This window comes from Gossypium arboreum, chromosome 12 (genome assembly GCF_025698485.1).
Source record: "Gossypium arboreum isolate Shixiya-1 chromosome 12, ASM2569848v2, whole genome shotgun sequence".
In the NCBI taxonomy this organism is placed as follows: domain Eukaryota; kingdom Viridiplantae; phylum Streptophyta; class Magnoliopsida; order Malvales; family Malvaceae; genus Gossypium; species Gossypium arboreum.
In genome coordinates this window covers 84,849,165-84,870,345 of record NC_069081.1, presented here as the reverse complement: position 1 = coordinate 84,870,345, position 21,181 = coordinate 84,849,165, and the positions used below count along the sequence as shown (strand labels likewise).

General features: G+C 35.0%; 1 non-coding gene across 1 annotated transcript; it reads right to left on the bottom strand.

Annotated features, from left to right (window-relative positions):
- Positions 1-18,435: 18,435 nt before the first annotated feature.
- LOC128285972 (small nucleolar RNA R71) lies at positions 18,436-18,542 on the bottom strand. Its single transcript, XR_008276519.1, has one exon. It is a non-coding gene; the product is annotated as a small nucleolar RNA R71 (small nucleolar RNA).
- Positions 18,543-21,181: the final 2,639 nt, after the last annotated feature.

Sequence of the window (21,181 nt, the reverse complement as noted above, 5' to 3'; positions counted from 1 at the left end):
TACAACTCATATGACCGTTTCGTTTCTTCCATATGAAAGTAGATTCATCAAGGCTCATTTACATAATTTATTCACTATTTAATTCCTCTCCTGCTATTTTTAGTGATTTTTCACATCCACACCACTGCTGCTGTCAGCATCTATTACTAAAACAAACTATGCCTATTTCATGACTTTTCCTTGATTTAACTAATAATTCATCATGCATGTCCCAAATTATAACCATGATTTGTGTCCAAACATCACAAAACCAATTCCAACCGAACATTTACGCCATTTTCGCATGGCTAAAAGTTTACATACCAAATTTCAACAAAGCATAACAGCCTATACATGCCGAAATGTACTCCTAGACCAACTACGAAGAAAATACCAAAAGTTGTTAGCGGTGTGATGACTTCGATGATGGTCCCGAATACGCAAAAAGTCGAGTCCAAGAAACCTAAAATATGTGACAAGCAAACACCGAATGAGTATATAACTCAAGAAGTCATAAGCAATGCACTACCAACCATTAATAACATTATCGCAAGAGGAAACAAAATGGAACGAGGCTAATTACTCCATTCAAACCGAACTATACCATAGTTCCTTAGACCTTCGATTCAATCTCATACCAAGTTACACATTCACATTCCATATACTAATCAATAGGATATTTGAAGCATTTTATACACCATTTTGTTTTCGTTACAATCATATATCTACATGACCTTTCACTTATTCCACGATAATTCTTATGTACGTGACTTCAATTTAAATTGTCACATAGGTTCGAAACTTACCAAGCTCAACTCCAAATATAAACATAGCGCCTATTAGCCATGAACTCAAGGTACTTACCCGATCCGCTGTCCGTGATCGACTCAATAATGTCGCACACTCAGTGTCAATAGTGATTCAAAAGCATATAGTGAGTCCGCACACTTAGTGCTATATAATCAACTCACACACTTAGTGCTATATGATCAAACTCGCACACTTAGTGCTGTACAAATTTTAAACCCGCACACTTAGTGCCATTCTCATGATCACAAATGTTTATACCCGCACACTTAGTGCCGAAATCAACAACTCAATACATCTTACCTCTTTTCTTTTCATTCAATACTTTCATCACCGCATACATACATGTATATAAATTTATCATTCCTTTCGGCATAATTACATAGACATTGTCTATTTAAATCAATACAAAATATATGCTTAGTGACCTACCTTGTGTGGTGTAAAATAATTCCAAGTCGGCTACTCGATGACCTTCGATTTCCCCTTGTTGGACGCCTCTCCTTTAGGATCTTGAGCTTAAACAAATAAATTAACTCATTCAACCGCTTTGCTACACATATTGATATTCACAATTTAATGATTTTTGAACATACGGAACGGCATGGTAAAATTTTTTATCTTGCTACCTCATGCTCTTAGCTATTCGGCTCATAACCATATGCTATAGCCCTACTATCAATAATCCAATCACACATGCATATATATATATGGCCGAATGTACAAAGCATAGACTCATCATCACCTATGCTCTTAATGTGATGGCCGAATATGCATACATGTATATACACTATTAATCAATCACTAACATTGCACTTCACCTTAATAGCTAGCTTAGCAAACCTCGATTTAACACATAGTTGTTCATAACACAACTTAAGCATACTCTCCATTCCATCAATTCCAAAACTTAATGTCTTACTCAAAAATGCTAAAAAGAAAATCCAAGAGTCATCAATCCACCATCACATGTATCATTAACAAGCTTCATATTTAGCATGCAATGACATTAACACAAAATCTACCTTGGCCGAATATCATCCCCATGATATAGCAAAGTTTTGAACCATGGACTAATTAGAACTCAAGCTAGCAACTAAGAACATGCATGAATCTCATGGCACAACCTCAAACATACCTTAATCTAGACACAAGTATGGCCAAACCTCCTCCTAATCCTCTTCCAAACCAAGCATGAAGCAAGAACCCTTCCTTCTTCCTTAGAATTTCAGCTCAAAGAAATGAAAAAAGGATGAACAACAAATTTTTTCTTCTCTTTTCTTCAACTCACGGCAAAAGGGGGACACTCACCATTCTCTTTTTTTTTGTTCCTTTCATTATTAAATTCCCATGCTCATTATTTTATTTTTTCTTACATACACCATTGTCCCAACATGTTTTATGACATGTTTTACCCATAATCCTTGTCATGGCGGCCACTAGCTATTAGGGGGAAATTTGACATGCAAGTCCCCCTTTGATTACATGCACTATTAGGTCCTTATAGATTAGCCTATCACATTTCAAAAGTGTCACACAAGTCCTAATAACTGAATTCACATGCAATCGACTAAATCGAAGCTTGAAATTTTCACACATTCATAAATACATATTCTAGACAATAAATATTACGTTCAAACATTTCGGTGACTCGGTTTAGCGGTCCCGAAACCACTTCCCGACTAGGGTCAATTTTGGGCTGTCACACATCAGATAATTATGTTCAATTGTATTTTTACTTAATCGATTTTCCCGTTGAACTCTTCGGAATAATAACTGATACTCAATTGCCTGCACATATTTTCACAGTTGTAGCCAAAGCTATCTGCACGCATAGTAGCTCGCACATAGTACTACACATGCGACCAATTATCCCAGACACGTAGTAGCTCGCACTTAGTACTACACACGTGACCAATTATCTGGTACACGTAGTAGCCTGCACTTAGTACAACACACGTGACCTAACCATGTGATACACGTAGTAGCCTACACTTAGTACTACACACGTGATCACAGCTGCACGCATAGTAGCTCGCACTTAGTACTACACATGCGACCTCACAATAGATCATTCAGATCGTTTTTATTCAAGGTTCAATCGGAAATTCCTTACTTTTCAACATTTTACTAAATTGTCTCAGAATCAATTTAAATTCATAATTTACATCAAATAACCATTTGATAGGCGACCACATTTCATATGATATCAAAATATAATAACATAAAAAGAATCGATAGATTATTTATATACGAATTTACTCGAAATGTCGATCTCACTATCCATAGTACCAATTGTCCATTCATAGTATAATAAGACACAACTCAAATATCAAATCAGCTTTTAAGAATTTACATAGCATATATCACATATTTCATATATCACTTGTCATGTATCATCATTTTATTGCATTTCATGTAACATTCTTTCATGTCATATTTCCACATCATAAACACCATTCCATCAACTTTTCCAATATATTAAATCATAAAATATATGCAATAATAGTAAGAAATATAATTCAAAAATAACATTGCATTATTATTATCATACGAACTTCCCTCGATCCAGAAACAACAATTTACCATTTTATTCCATAACCTTGTATTTTCTCGATTTAAGCCCGAATATCGATTTCCTTCATCTATAATATCACATTTAGCCTAATAATTAGTCACACTATTCATACGGGTCCAAAAATCATATTTTTAAAAATTTTCATTTTGACCCCTAAACTTTTGCATATTTGCACTTTTGCCCCAAGGTTCGAAAATTAAACTTCATCCTATTTTCTTATGTTTTATGACATTATGATCATTTTTCCCTTCTATGGCAACATCAAATTCTCACTCTAACATGTACTTAAGACTATTAGGTATTTTTATCGATTAAACCATTTTGCTCGTTTTCACTTAAAATCGAGTAGCACAAGTTGTCTAACATAATTTAAAACCTCATATTCTATCATAAAACACCAAAATACACAAATTTCACCTATGGGTATTTTTACAAATATGAACCCTAGGTTGAATTATTGCTAGCATAAGCTAAATCAAGTTATCGGGACTCAAAAAACGTAAAAATCTTTAAAAACGAGGCTAGAACGGACTTACAATCGATCTTGGAAGCTTGGAAACCCTAGACATGGAGCCTCCCTTGGTATACACGTCCATGGTGAAGAAGATGAGCAAAATTGGCTTTTAATTTTGTATTTTAATTCATTTTACCCCTAAATGACCAAAATGCCCTTACTACTAAACTTTCCAAAAATTCCATTCATGTCCAATATTTGTCCATAAACTTTGAAATTGGTAAAATTGCTATATAAGACCTCCTAATTAATATTTCAAATCAATTTCATACTAGAAACTTCTAGAATGCAAGTTTTGCAACTTATTCAATTTAGTCCCTAACTTCAAATTAAGCACTTTATGCATAGAATTTCTTCACTAAATTTTCACACAATCATGCAATCATATCATAGACCTCAAAATAATCATAAAATAATTATTTCTATCTCAAATTTGTGGTCACGAAACCATTATTTCGATTAGGCCCTAATTCGGGATATTACAATTCTCCCCCCCTTTAGAGATTTTCGTCCTCGAAAATCTTACCAGAAAAGTGGTCTTCACTTAGATTCCTCAATTTCATATTCAGTGTTGAAGAACTTTCACTCAGGCGGTGCCTCTAATATATCTCTTTAATTTCTCATATATTCTGAAATTCATTATCAGAAGTCGATCCTCACTGTACTCTTTTAGTTTGCTACTCACTATCACATTTTCCTCTTTCCGCTACGGAAATAATTCTGATATAACCTCGAAAATAATCCTTTCTTCTAGTTACAAAACAATTCATCATGCCATCCTTTACTATTCATTCATTACGTTAATCAAAACCGTCTCAATTGCATTAGCTCAAGTACCAAAATATCTCAATTGAAGACATTAACTATAATTGACTTACTTGAGAGAAGTAATCCACCATACCGATTGAAACTCACACTTTTATCACTTATACCTTTACTGTTGTCAAACCTTACACTAAAATTAGAAAAATCCCAATACAGAAATCACCACATCACCCAAATCAAATCAGAAGTATAGCCATACTTGACATGATTAGCACGAGCTGAAGAATGTACTCCGAACATGAGTCATAGTTGACCAATTACGGAATAAAGATAACAAGAAAACCGAATAAAAAAATCCAAGATAGAAAAACCCAGAATAAAGAAATCCAGAATAAAGAAACCCAAGATATGATACTACGCTGGAAAATTGAAAACCAAACTCATAGGAAAATATAGAAGATCCCGATAATTCCTCAGAGAAAAGAAATCCAGTAGAAAACATCATTTAGTCTCACTGGAATCAAATGCAACAAGAACAATGTATCTTCCCATATATATACATATCAATTGAAGCATCAAGTAGAAGAAACAGAATCATAGTATCATACATATTCTCTCATCAATTTTTTTATCAGGCAGAATATAATAGAATGCCCGAAGGAATAGAGCAATATAAATTGTAAACCAGTCAGGCTACCAATGCTTTCATTTAACATCAGGATTAGAAAACATCCCCATATAACAAGAATTTATTCAAAAGATCAATAACCATAGAAATATTTCTGGGAACGGATAATGTAACACCGGAACCCGAGACCATCGCCGGTGTCGGACACGAGGGGTTAGCAAGCCAAGTTCACTTGTTTTGCCCATCCATTGGACATTTCCAGTCAGGCTGGAAAAACTGCGTCACTGTCGCCTTAAAAATCATATCTCGAGTTTCAAAACTCGGAAACTGGTTTCGTAAATTTTCCTGAATTTAGACTCATATATCCATCCATGGATTTATTTCTAGAATTTTTGGTCGGGCCAATTGGTACAGTTTATTAGTTAAAGTCACCCATGTTACAGGGATCGACTGCTCTGACCTTCGCGCGGTATAACTTGAATATCTCTCTGTACAGGGCTTTAATGTTGGTGCCGTTTGTTTCTAATGAAACTAGACTCAAAATGGAATCTGTACATATAAGGTATGTCTCCTAATTCTTTCTGGATAATTTATAGTAAATTTTAAAGTTGCGACAGGGAACCCAGAAACCGTTCTGGCCCTGTCTCACAATAGCTTTAATATCTCTTAACATGTAACTCCTATGACCATTTCGTTTCTTCCATATGAAAATAGACTCATCAATGTTCATTTACATAGCTGATTCACTATTTAATACCATTCCTACAAATTTTGGTGATTTTTCACATTCACGTTACTGCAGCTGGCAGCATCTGTTTTAAGGTAGGTCTTACCTGTTTTGTAGTCTCCATGAACCAACTAGTCTTGCCTTACATAGGTCCACATATGATCATTTTAACCATGCCAATGGCTGATCATGTGACCAACATTCCCATTTCCAATTCATAGTCACATCATGACACCATATATATATATACAAACCGCAAATAGTTTAAGTTGATACTTCACTATTACGAGCCATTTTCGCATGGCCGTACACATATACATCATAACATATTTAAACCAACAAGGGTAGTCCTATACATGCCATTTCAAGTTCAACCAAGAATTTATACCAAAATGGGGGCTTGATAGTGTGGATGACTTGACTTCAACGATCCCGAATCCGATTGCTATCGAGCGAAATCTAGAAAACTGAGAGCCAAAGCAACGGAGTAAGCATTTTTATGCTTAGTAAGTCTCAAGGAATATAATCAACTCTAATTACAGCAATACATTCACATAGTTAAATGCATCATTTCATTAATGCACATTCACATAATCATACTTACTTCACCATCCCAACTCTTATGTTCATACACAAATAACGGCTTCATTAAGGCCGATAACTCGTTCCATCATAGGAGCGGATATTCACACGCTCTACTCCTAGCAGCAAAGCACACACCGCACTTACCTTGTCATTGGGAAATTTCACAAGTGCATTAGCTGAAATTTTCCAGCAAGCTTATAATTTTCAAATCACATACCTTCGAGTTTAACCGGATGTCGCTACTCGATCAATCGCCTTGGGACATAGTCCGGTTATGGTAACCCGCACCAAGGCCTCACGGACTTAACCCGGATATCACGATTTGCACAAATGCCTTGGTCTTAGCCGGATAGAATGACTCGCACGAATGCCTTTGGGTCTTAGCCCGGATGTAGCCACTAGCACAATTGCCTTGGTCTTAACCCGGTTATAATTTCCAGCATAATTGTCTTGGGCTTAGCCCGGATATCATTCAATTTCTCATGCACACATACATCAATAATCATTGGACATACATATTTATTTTCGTTACTAAGGCTCAAACACAATTATAATCACTAACATAATCGCCTTCGGGACTTAGCCGGGTATCATTCAATACTCATACACACATAAATCAATAATCAATACATCCATATTTCATTCCACATAATTCAAGTAAGGTCACTTCTTGAGGACTTACCTCGGATGTTGTCGAACGGCTTTTACGGCTATTCGATTACTTTTTCCTTCCCCTTGTCCAATTGTGGCCCTCTTAGCTCTTGAGCTAATTCAAACAAATTCAATTTATCAAAACCTCATTGTGCTAGCTTATGGCGAATATGACAAGGAATTTAAATGGTCATATGGCCACCCTTTAGCTTGAATACACAATGGTCATGCACATTTTATACTACATCAAGCAATTCAATACAATTTATTCGAGCATCAAGGAAAAGCTAAGGCCTTCAATAGGCTACCCAGGGTCGAATATACTTGTCCATGTTGAGGCCAATTATGCACTTAATACCACACAAAAACAGCATGCATTTTACTAGTTAATGCTTTGCATATTGTAGCTCAAAACTTACAATATAGCATCAAGCACTCATATGTGTGCTAGGCCGAATGTGCTTACAATTTCACAATTATTCTTCAACATCTTCTTCTTTAAACAAACTTATTCATCACTTCCTTCATAACCAAAACATCATGTGCAAACATATATATACATATATGAGCATGGCCGAATTTCAAGGTGTCCATAGCCATCCAAAACACAAATTTTAACTAACATGCAAGAAGCATGAACCATGCTCATGAATGCATCATGGCGAATATGACAATCATGCTCCTTTTCAACTTCAATCATGATAAAACAAAAGAAAGCTCAAAATCTTACTCAAGAGTAGACAATCCATCATTGCATGCATCATCATCAAGCTTCACACTTAGCATGCAATGGCTTTATCACCATAACAACTTTGGCCAAATACCATTTCCATGGCTTAACAAAGATTTGAGCCATGGCTAACATGCACATCAAGTTAGCAACCAAAACATGCATGAAACTCCTAACACAACCTCATACATACCTTAATCTTGATGCAAACTTAGCCAAATCTCCTTCTAGATCTCTTCCAAACCAAGCATGAAGCAAAAATCCTCCTTCTTCCTTAGTTTTGGCTCAAAGAAAGGATGAACAAAATTTTTTCTTTCCTTCTCTACAACTCACGGCAATGGGGGATTACCACACTCACACACATTTTTTTCATTTTTTATCACCCATACACCTTTGTTTATTATTTCACCCTAATGCACCAACAAAACATGTTTCATGACATGTTTAGCCCATCCTCCTTGTCATGGCCGGCCACCACCTATAAAGGGGAATTTGACATGCAAGTCCATTATTTTGCATGCGTGCTTTAATTAGTCATCACACATTTCCCTATCATACTTTCAAAGTTCATTACTAAGTCCTTTCTTGTGGAATTCACCCTTATAACACTAAATCAATCATCATAAAATGTCATACATGAGCACACACATATTATAGGCATCAAAATAAATTTTTAATTATTTTTATGCCTCGGTTTTGTGGTCCCGAGACCAACTTCCGACTAGGGTCAATTTTGGGCTGTCACAGATAAACACATAGAACATCTTAGAAGAAACTGCTAAAATCTGTCCAACCGTAACTGTCACACTCAGATATTACACATTTCAGATATCATTTCCCCAACTATTTCTGCCATCGCAAATTTCATATTACTTTTCACTAAAGAAGACTAGTTCTGAATAAATTTTTATTTGAATTTTTCTCGACCTTGTACCTTAGTAATTCGATTTATCAAAATAAATTTCTTCTCTAATTGGAACAGTGCATAACTCCAATAATCCTTATCCCAATCTGATACTTTTCTATCTTTGACTTTACTTATCAATTCATTCTTCAATCTCTAATCATATTTATAATTATTCTAGCACTGAACTCTTTGGTTTCTCAACCGAAAACTTATTCAGTATAAATCTCATGAAATTCCATTATAAAACACCACTTTGGTAAGGGGAAAGGGGTCGTAGGGCCTCTGATTCAACTCTCATATACATATACATGTAACACAGTTTTCTTCATAGCAATCATATCTCAATCATGTTATTCATTTCGAGTAACTAACATTCATATTGATTTAATGCTCACTTTCCAGTTATCTCATTTAGTCAAGTATAATTATGTATGCATCCTATGTTTTCTGGATAGCTTGACTTATCCATTCATCTACTCGAGCAAATCATACTCATGACATCATATAAGGGTTAAACAAACATAGATATTTATATCACAATCACAACTTTTGTTTCGTGCATCATCATATACATATAATTACAATCACATAATTCAGTCCAAACAATTTAACATAGATAAATTCATTTCATTATAATCATTTATCTCATAAAAAATATCATTGACATTCATCAACATTCAACGTTCAATCAAGGCAATGACATTTTCATTCATATCATGATATTAGGAACTTTTACTCATACTTCTACGAATTTCTATTTATCCCGTTCATCTTATCAAGTAAGCCAAGTGCACTACATCATATGAGCATCAAGCAAGTATGGATATTTATCACAACATGACCTTTCATCTCACGTGTTATCACTTATATATATATATCATAAACTTTTATTCATACTTTTCTAAATTGAGACTCATCATAATCGTAATTTTATTCAAACACCTTCGCATCACATTGAACATGGTCAGTGTAGCTCGATTGGAGAGTACCTCTGTCTAAGCAAGACGGTGCTTATACGCGTCGAGAGACATCACATTATCACGGATCAGTGGCACTTTTACACATGCTAGGTTAGTCCGAGAACTGACTAAGCCATAGTTCTGATACCACTAAATGTAACACAAATTTCACCTATGGGTATTTTTCCAAATATGAACCCTAGGTTGAATTATTGCTAGCATAAGCTAAATCAAGTTACCGAGATTCCAAAAACGTAAAAATCATTAAAAACGAGGCTAGAATGGACTTATAATCGAGCTTGGAAGCTTGGAAACCCTAGCCATGGAGTCTCCCTTGGTATACACGTCCATGGTGAAGAAGATGAGCAAAATTGGCTTTTAATTTTGTATTTTAATTCATTTTATCCCTAAATGACCAAAATGCCCTTACTACTAAACTTTTCAAAAATTCCATTTATGTCCAATATTTGTCCATAAACTTTGAAATTGGTCAAATTGCTATTTAAGACCTCCTAATTAATATTTCAAATCAATTTCATACTAGAAACTTCTAGAATGCAAGTTTTGCAACTTATTCAATTTAGTCCCTAACTTCAAATTAAGCACTTTATGCATAGAATTTCTTCACGAAATTTTTACACAATCATGCAATCATATCATAGACCTCAAAATAATCATAAAATAATTATTTCTATCTCGGATTTGTGGTCACGAAACCACTATTCCGATTAGGCCCTAATTCGGGATATTACAATACTTTATTTATTTCACAATATCACCAATTATAATTTTTTATTTTTCAATTTAGTCCCTATTTGACAATTTCACCAAAAATTCCTTTACAAAAGTTGTTTATCTAACAACAACCATCCATTTTCTAACATCAAACATCAAAAATCATGTATATTCAACAATGGAAAAACTCTAAGAGTTTAATAGTTTTACAAATTAGTCCCCGGGCTAGCTAGATTAAATTATAACAATCTTAAAAGCATAAAAATAATTAAAAATGGGACAAAAATTCATACCAATGCAAGGTAAATTGTTTTTCCGAAACTTCAAGCTCCCATGGTTTCTTTCTCACTTAGTTTCGATTGAAGATAGAAAATAAAAGATGAAAGTTTGTTTTACTTTATTTAATTTATCATTTAATTACTTAATTACTTAATTAACATTTATAATTAATCAAAATTTCAATATTTCCAAAACATGCTCATCCACTAACATATTTATGGTCTAATTACCATATAAGGACTCATACTTTATGATTCTATAGCTATTTAATACTTTTAGCTACTAGAACTCAACTTTTGCACTTTACGCGATTTAGTCTTTTTTATCAAATTGAGCATGTAAATGGTAAAATTTATTAACAAAATTTTTATGTGGTATTACTATCATGCTGTAGGCAATAAAATAATAATAAAATAAATTTTTGGACTTCGGATTTGTGGTCCAAGACCACTGTTCCGATTTTAATGAAAAAGACTGTTACATATAACCACATGCATAACAAAATATCAATCTCAACATATCAATCATCATAATATTCATAAATTATAACATTGGTACTTATGCATGAACATGTCGATGCGTATTTTAAAATAGACATTTTATAAACTTTCCTAGCCATCTCCACTACACACCAGTATTGAGTTCCCTAGAGTTCTTCCATCTGAAACACCATTTGTGGATAAGCCACCACTGGTTTGCAGATAAACTACCACTAATAACACTTTGTGGACAAGTGACCACTGATATGTAGATATACTGTGACAGCCCAAAATTGACCCTAGTTGGGAAGTGGTTTCGGGACCGCTAAACCGAGTCACTGAAATGTTTGAACGTAATATTTATTGTCTAGAATATGTATTTATGAATGTGTGAAAATTTCAAGCTTCGGTTTAGTCGATTGCATGTGAATTCAGTTATTAGGACTTGTGTGACACTTTTGAAATGTGATAGGCTAATCTATAAGGACCTAATAGTGCATGTAATCAAAAGGGAGGACTTGCATGTCAAATATCCCTTCTTTTAATAAGTGGTGGCCGGCCATGACAAAGAATGATGGGCAAAACATGTCATGGACATGTTTTGTTGGTGCATTATGGGAGGAAACAATAAACTAAGGTTAGGAATAAAGAAATGGAAAAAAAAAAGAGAGAATGTGTGTGATCCCCCATTACCGTGAGTTGAGGAAAAGAAAACAAAAAAAATGTTCAACATTTTCACTTCTCTTGGCCGAAAATCCTAAGGAAGAAGGAGGGAGTTCTTGCTTCAAGCTTGGGTTGGAAGAGGATTAGGAGGAGGTTTGGCCATACTTGTATCTAGATTAAAGTATGTTGAGGTTGTGCCATGAGATTCATGCATGTTTTTAGTTGCTAGCTTGAGTTCTAATTAGCCCATGGTTCAAATCTTTGCTATGTCATGGGAATGATGTTCGGCCAAGGTGGATTTTGTGTTAATGCCATTGCATGCTAAATATGAAGCTTGTCGATGATATATCTGATGGTGGGTTGATGATTCTTGGATTTTCTTTTTAGCATTTTTGAGTGAGACATTAAGTTCTTTGTTTAACCATGACCAAAATTGAAATGGTATGGTGTTGTGATGTATTCGCCATGGTATATCCATAAGAATGATTTATGCTTATTGCATGGTAGGTAAGATTTGTGTTTTGGATATATGTTTATATTTGGTTATAATCAACTTGAGATTCGCCCTTGCACCTATATGTATATATGTTTGCATATGACATATATACTATCTCAAGGTATATATTTACTTGTGATGATGTTTCGGTTATGAAGTAAATGATAGATGTGTATTGAGCTACAATATGTAATGCATTAGTTAGTAAAATGTATGCCATTCATGTGTGGTATTAAACATGTAATTGGCCTCAACATCAACATGCATAATCGGCCACATGAATGAGTACCTAGGTTGATGTGTTGTTCGCCATGAGTAAGCATGTTGAAGGCTTTATCTTGACTTAGAAAATTCGCTAAGGAGAGTACTAACTAATGTGTTGAGTTTGATTCATGAATTCCGTACATATGTGACTTTAATGTCTAATGAATATATGTGGGCTAAGTACCTTGAATTCCTCTTGTCGATGCTCAAATGATTAAATCAATTTATTTGTTAAATTAAGCTCAAGAGCAAAGGGGGACTAAATCCGATAAAGGGAAGGAAAAAGTGGTCGAATAGCCATCGGAATCGTTCGACAACATCCAAGGTAAGTTTTCGAGTAATGGAACTTAGATTATGATCTAATTAGATTATGTAATAAACAAATCAAAATCATGCTCTTGTATGTGGCTATTGAGCCGAAATTGTAAATATGATAGTGTCTTGTGTTCGAGCTTTGGTAGTGAGAATGAAATACGGATGTGTTATGATTTGTTAATATATGTGCTTGGTTATTCGAATGATATCCGGGTTAATTCCCAAAGGCATTTGTGTGAGTTACTAAATCCGGGTTAATTCCCGAAGGCATTTGTGCGAGTTACCAAATCCGGGTTAATTCCCGAAGGCAATTGTGCGAGTTACCAAATCCGGGTTAAGTCCCGAAGGCATTTGCGCGAATTACTATAACCGGGCTATGTCCCGAAGACAATCGAGCGAGTAGCTATATTCGGTTAAATTCCGAAGGTACGTGATTCGGGAATGAGCAACCTTGCTATAAAAATTTCAGTTAATACGCTTGAAAAATTCCAGCAATGAGGTATGTTCGTATGTGCATTGGAATAGTTGATTCCCTTCGAATAATATTCGCTCAGTCGAGTAGTGAGCTTCCGGTATTTGGCTAAGATGATCCCTCATGTATGAATTCAGGGGTTGGAATGTGAAGTAGGAATGATTTGAGAATATGTATATACGGAATTGTCCGTTTAGTTATATGAATGCTATACCTCTGTTGTGCTTAAATTCTTTGCTCAAAACTTACTAAGCATAAATTGCTTACTCCGTTTCTTTGTTCTCTGTTTTATAGATTTTGGCTCGTCACCATCGGACTCGGGATTTTTGGAAGTTGAAGTCTCCCACACTATCAAAGCCCCTTTGGTACAAATTTTGGTTGAGCTTTGAAATGGCATGTATAGGACTACCCTTTGTTGTTTTTCAAGTACTTTTGTGATGTATGTGTACGACCATGCGAAAATGGCTCGTAGAAGTGGAGTATGGCATTAGACCATTTGTGTTCATGTATATATATATGGTTTCATGATGTGACTATGGACTGGAATGGAAGTGTTGGGCAATGATCAGCCCTTGGAATGGCTAAATATGATTATATGTGGACCTATGTATGACAAAACTCTAGTTGGTCCATGGAAACCACGAAATAGGTAAAGTTTACCTTAAGAATAGATGCTGACAGCAGCAGTGGTGTGGATGTGAAAATCACTAAAATTATCAGGAATGGAATTAAATAGTGAATAAATTATGTAAATGAACCTTGATGAATCTACTTTCATATGGAAGAAACGAAACGGTCATATGAGTTGTATGTTAAGAGATATTTAGGTTTTCGTGAAACAGGGCCAGAACAGTTTCTGGATTCCCTGTTCCGACTTTGGAAATTCATTATAAATTAACCAGAGATAATTAGGAGTCATGCCATATATGTATAGATTTCTCTTTGAGTCTAGTTTCTAGAAAAATAAAAGGGATCAGTATTGAATCCCTGTACAGGGAGATATCCAATTCGTAATGCATGAAGGTCAGTGTAGTCGAACCCTGGAATAGGGGAGACTTTAACTAATAAACTGTACTAATTGGCTTGACCAAAAATTCTAGAAAAAAATCTATAGATGGAAATATGAGTCTAGTTTCAGGGAAAAATTACAAAACCGATTTTCGAGTTTTGAAACTCAAGATATGATTTTTAAGGCGACAGTGACGCAGTAACCAGCTTGTCTGGAAATTTTTAAATGGACTATGAAAATAATTAAGTTAAGTCTGTGTGCACCTTGTGTTCGACTCCGGTAACGGACTCGGGTACGGGGTGTTACATATACTGCCACTGATATATTTTGTGGACAAGCCACCACTGATTTGCAGATATACTGCCACTGCTTCCACCTTTCACAAAATCCCACCCCATGCATGTGATATTGCAATTTCACTTTTAACACATATGGATCACTTTTACACTTATGCATGTAAACAAGCTCTCATAATCACATATCACATAATAAGCACTTTTAGCATGTTAAACATGTTTTTCGCATTAGATCATGGATCTCAATTTTTCATACACATATATGCATAAGTTACACATGTTTAAATCATCACATATATCACAAAAGCCATACATAATCATGAGGATAAGATCTATGCATACTTCATAATCACAATCACATCAATTATCAAGCATTTCATAGAATCACTCGGTTAGAGTCATTTACTTGGTGTTCATCTTGACAATTTTTTCAACTCTTCATGATTATTTAGTGTACTCATGATTTATTATAATTAAATTATTAATGTAATAAAATAACTATATCACACAACACAAATGATAACTATCCCACACCTTATATTGTAGCTCCGATTGTCATAATCCTTATTAACAATTTCACTTGATCTATCTCACAAGACAGTCTAACATATAAGTAATGTTTATTAATTAGGATCCCTTGAAAATATTATATCACTTAAAAGATTGATTACTAATAGTCTAATCAACACTTACCTCATGATCTAAGACTCTCGAAAGGAGGATTTCCAATGCTAAGTTAGGGGTCTCCCCTATGATTATTGTTTGGTCCTTCAAGACAATATGAAATCGTATCATTACGATAATAAATAAATAATAAATAAAATATTATGATGTCTCTATGGCACTATACCATTCGGCCATGATAAAAAATCACCAAAAGAAGGATTTTACGATCTAAAATAACCCACACTTACACTTGATTAAATTAGATTGTGCAATTAATCGAGAAAGGAACAAAGTCGACGAAATGAGTGATCTAAAAGGATTAATAGGGTGAAAGAAGATGTGATTTTAATCAATTATGAGAAATGAAAAGTGAAAGAGGAAGAGAAAGAGAAATAGAAAGGAAGAATTTCGGTCACCAGTGATAGCAACGATAGTCCGATGACTCAGTGGTGGTCCAAAAATGGTTTGGCGATAGTGGAATGGTAGACCAACAGTGAAATTCTATGAGGGTTTGATGCAAAGGGAAAAAAATAGTAAGAAAAAGAAACTAACCTGGAGGAGGAGGAGAAAGATCTGCGGTGGAGGAAAAAAGAAGAGGAAAAGGGCGGTGTTATGGTGGCTAAAAGGTGTTATGGTGGTGGTGCTATGGTAGCTTGTGGTAGAGGAAAAACAAAGATTAGAAGAAAAAGGGTGGTGGTTATCTTACTAATAGAGATAATAATGGATAAGAAAAAAGTGAAAAGTAAGAGAAATAAGACAATAAAGGAGGTCAGGATGACAAGGGGTGTGGAAGCTTGGTTAAATGTCACTAGGTTCAATGAGCCTCAACTAAAGGCAAGGCAAGAAGTTTTGGCAATAAGAGGGAGACATAGAGTGAAAATGAGGTTCATGCTGATAAACTAAAAGTAACACTTTCTAATCCCATACTTAGCATACTTTTGGATGATTTATCATATAATTGAGTGGATTAGATGCTCTTAATCCTTTAATTTCATGTTTTATGCTCAGGAGAGCATAGGGGAATAAAATGAGTAAAAAATAGGCCAAAAACGGACAAAATAGGCTGATTGAAGGACCCACATTGCCAAGAAAAATTCCACATGGGTGGAGCACACACCTGTGTGAGCCACACGGGCTGGCCACACGCCCTTGTGGAAGCCGGTGTAATATCGCCCCAAGTTTCCTAAATACGAAGAAATAGCCAATTTTTAGGGTTTCTAAGCAGTCTAAAGTCTATAAATACATACCAGAGGAAGACCTAAGGGGGAGATGCAGAGGAAGACCTAATGGGGGGACGCAGAGGAGAGCACATGAATTACTTGAAGAATGCCAATGGATTCATCTCGGAAGTAGGATCTCCCTCAATACTGAAGATCACCCTTCAATTTCTCTCGAAGTTTTTGGGTTTCTTTATGTTTTGTTATTTTTCTATTTTTGAGATGTTGTCCTACTACATTATGAATAAAACTCCCTAAATACCTAGGAAGGATGAAACCTAAGATGGATCTTGTTATTTAAAGTTATGAATTTAATGATAAATACTTGTTTTTGTTATTAATTATGAGTTATTAATTCTTGCTTTAATATCTTCAGGATATTATTCCAAGTTTGATGTGCTTATTCAGTGGAGTAAAAGTCTTTGTTTAAGAATAGATCTCACATAATTAAGCGGAGTTGCATGCAACCCTAGAAATAGGGTGACATAAATCTGCCGGATTAGAGTCAAATCTTATAAGGGAATCCATAGATCTAGTTAATACGACAATAGAGGTTTTAATTAGAAAAAGATTTCAATTAATCAACCTAGAGTCAGTTGTTCTTAGTCTCGAAAGAGATATTAACATAATATAGGTATTTTTAAGGATCAAGACAAGTGAATAAATAATTTGATTCAAAATCAGAATAATGAGTGAAGTCTAGGTGGATTCTTCATTGGGTATTGTCTTTATTATTGGTTTATTCGATTATTTTCTTCATTCTCTGTCATGTTTAGTAGTTAATTAGTTAGTTAATTTTAAATTAAAACAAATCACTTATATTTTAGGCTAAATAATAGAAGGAAAGTTAATACTAGTACTTTTAGTCCTTGTGGATACGATATTTTGGACTCACCATAACTATACTACCATTCGATAGGTGCGCTTGCCTTAGTCGTGATCATAGTCTAGTTTAGTGTTTCATAAAATGATCATCAAGTTTTTGACACCGTTGCCGGGGACTAAGATATTAGGAATGCTTGAATTTTATTACTTTAGCCATTTTTTACTTTTATTGCAATTTACTTTTTGTTTTTAGCTTAATTCATCTTTTCTAATGTTTCTTTTTAATTGCTTCTGGAAGGTGTCTCTAGTTTATGACTAGAAGGAACTCGTTAGGACCTTTGCTTTTCGATAGTGAAATAGAGAGTACAGCTCGCAGAAATCGAAGAGAAATAAGGCAAAGTCTACAATACATAGAGGAGGAGCAAGAAAACGTTACAGATTTCATTGAAGAGATGGCTGATAATCAGAATAATCCGCTACCTCCTGTAGTTGCTGTAAATCTTGTTAATCAGAATCCTACTCCTCATACTATGTATGATTATGCTAAGGCTACCTTAACAGGAATTGAATCTAGTATTATTCGACCTGCTGTTGCTGCAAATAATTTTGAACTGAAACCTAACACTATTCAAATGATACAATAGTTTGTTTAGTTTGATGGTTTGCAGGACGAGGATCCAAACACTCATTTAGAAAATTTCTGGAATTCTACGAAACCTTTAAGATCAATGGCGTTTCTGATGATGCCATTCACCTTTAGTTGTTTCCCTTTTCATTAAGGAATACGGCTAAACAATGGTTAAACTTATTACCACTAGGGTCCACCACCACTTGGGAACAAATGACCGAAAAATTTTTACTTAAATATTTTCCACCAGCTAAGACAGCTAAATTGAGGAATGATATCTCTTCTTTTGTGTAGATGGATTTAGAAACACTATATGATGCATGAGAGAGATATAAGGATTTATTGAGAAGGTGCCCTCACCATGGGTTACCTTTATGGCTACAGGTTCAAGCTTTCCACAATGGTTTGAACCCCTTAACTAGACAGATGATTGATACAGCGGCCGATGGAACCATAAATAACAAAACACCTGAGGAGGCTTATGAATTTATTGAAGAGATGTCACTGAATAACTATCAGTGGCAAGTCATGAGGACAAAGCCTAATAAAGCAGCCGGTGTTTTCAACCTCGACACGGTCACTATGTTATCAAGCCAGGTAGAGCTTTTAAATAAAAAGATTGATGGTTTATGTGTCTCTATGCAGGTGCATCCGGTGATGAAGTGTAACACAAGTAAGGAGGAATGAATAATAAAGAATGCCTGGCCTACGACCCTAGCACTATGAATGAACAAGTCAACTATATGGATAAAAATTCTAGACCTCAGAATAACCCCTATTGTAATACTTACAATGCAGGTTGGAGATACCTGATAAATCGTAAATTATACATTTTTTCACCCCATGTTTAATGCATTTTATAGATGATTTCTCATTAAAATTGGTGAATTCGATGCTACTATAAAAACCTTTTGATTGATGTATCATCTTAAATTATAGTCGTGGAGATTTGATTTTCATGCAAGCCTATGGTAATGACTTTTCATTATTGACTATTGAGTGCTTCATTTATTGTTCTTAAACACCTCAAGTGATTTGAGTGAATCTTTAGTGAGGATGTGAAACTCTATGATATTCTGAATCAAAGGTAATTACTTAGATGCGAAGAGACACCTATGTTTGCATGATTAAATACTCAACTTGGAATGATTGAAACTTTTATGTTATTTTAGTTAAATTCTCAATGTATGATTACCTATGGATTAATTTGAGATATTATTAATAAAAATTATAAGTTGAGAAGGATTTATTCTGATTATGAGTTGAGAATTTTGCTTGAGGACAAGCAAATGCTTAAGTGTAGGGGTATTTGATAAACCGTAAATTATACATATTTTTACCCTATGTTTAATGCATTTTATAGATGATTTCTCATTAGAATTAGTGAATTTGATTCTCCTAATGCTTTAATTTCATGTTTTGTACCCAGGAGAGCACCAAGAGTCAAAAGGAGCCAAAAACAAGCCAAAAAGGGAAAAACGGACCAAATCAAGAAGATGACACGGCCTAAGCCTTGCCACACGGGCAGCTGACACACTCGTGTCTTTCGAGTGTGTCGACCAAGGCTTTCACGATTCACACAGCCTGGCTATTGACCCACACAACCGTGCGCAATTTAACGGATCGAACACGGCTTGGCAATCACGTCACACGGGCGTGTCCCTGCTAAGCCCAAGTTAAGTCCAATTAGGAAAAGGCCACTTTGGAGGGTTTCTAGGCATTCCAAAGCCTATAAATATACACTAGAGGAGGAGAAAAGGGGAGACGGAGGAGAAGGGTAAGGAATTACCCTAAGGAAGCTGATTGATCCATCTCAGAAGCTGGATTCATCATCAAGACTGAAGATCTCTCATCAATTCCCCTTCAGGAGTTTTGGGTTTTCTTTATGTTTTGTATTCTTTATTCTTCTGAGATGTTTTCTTATTTAGTTATGAACTAAACCCCTAAATACCTAAGGGGAATGAAACCTAAGATGAATCTTGTTATTATTTTCTGAATTGTATGATAAATATTTAACTTGTTCTTAATTATGTGTTCTTAATTCTTGTTTTGATATCCCAAGATACTGATTCAAGACACGCTCTTATTCAGAGGAGGAATAGACCCTGTCTAAGAGTACATTTTCCATAATTAAGCGGAGTTGATTGCGCGCTTAGAAATAGGGTGACAAGATTTTGCCGGATTAGGGTGAAACCTAATAAGGAAATCCATAAATCAAGTTAATGCAACCCTAGAGTGTTAATTAGAGAAAAGTCTCGGTTATTCAATCTAGGGATTAGATGTTATTAGTCTTGAATAGGGATAATAACATAACTTAGGGATCTCTACGGAACAAGTTGAATGAATAAATCGTTCGATTCAGAGCCAGAATAACAACTAAAGTCTAGGTGGATTTTTCCTTAGGTATTGTCTCAAGTCAATCGATTTTCCTAAAAGAAATTCCCCAATTCTTTTCTCTGTGCGTTTTTAGTTTAAATAATTAGTTAATTAAAACAAACCCCTTTTATTCTTAGGCTAGATAATAAAAAGATAGTTATTACTAGTACTTTTGGTTCCCTTGGGTACGATATCCCGGTCTTGCCATTACTATACTATTGTTCGATAGGTGCGCTTGCCTTTTTGTTGTGATAATAGTTAGTCTAGTTTTGATCTTCATTATAAATATTTATTACTTGTTACGAATCACGCGATCAATACCATCCCAATTTCTCTTGGGGTTGTTAAGGCAATCAAAGACCACAACCCTCTCCAGGCTTTCAACCACTTTACCAGCAGGAAAAAAAGCCGAACCTTGAGGAGATGCTAACAAAATTCATCTCGGTGTCAGAAACACATTTCCAAAACACTAAAACAACGCTTAAAAATTAATAAGCATCAATTCAAGGTCTCGAGACTCAAATAGGTCAGCTTGCTAAGCTGGTCTCAGAAAGACCACAAGGTAGCTTGCCTAGCAACACCGAGACTACCCTAATAGAGCAACTCCATGCGATTACCATTCGAGATGAAG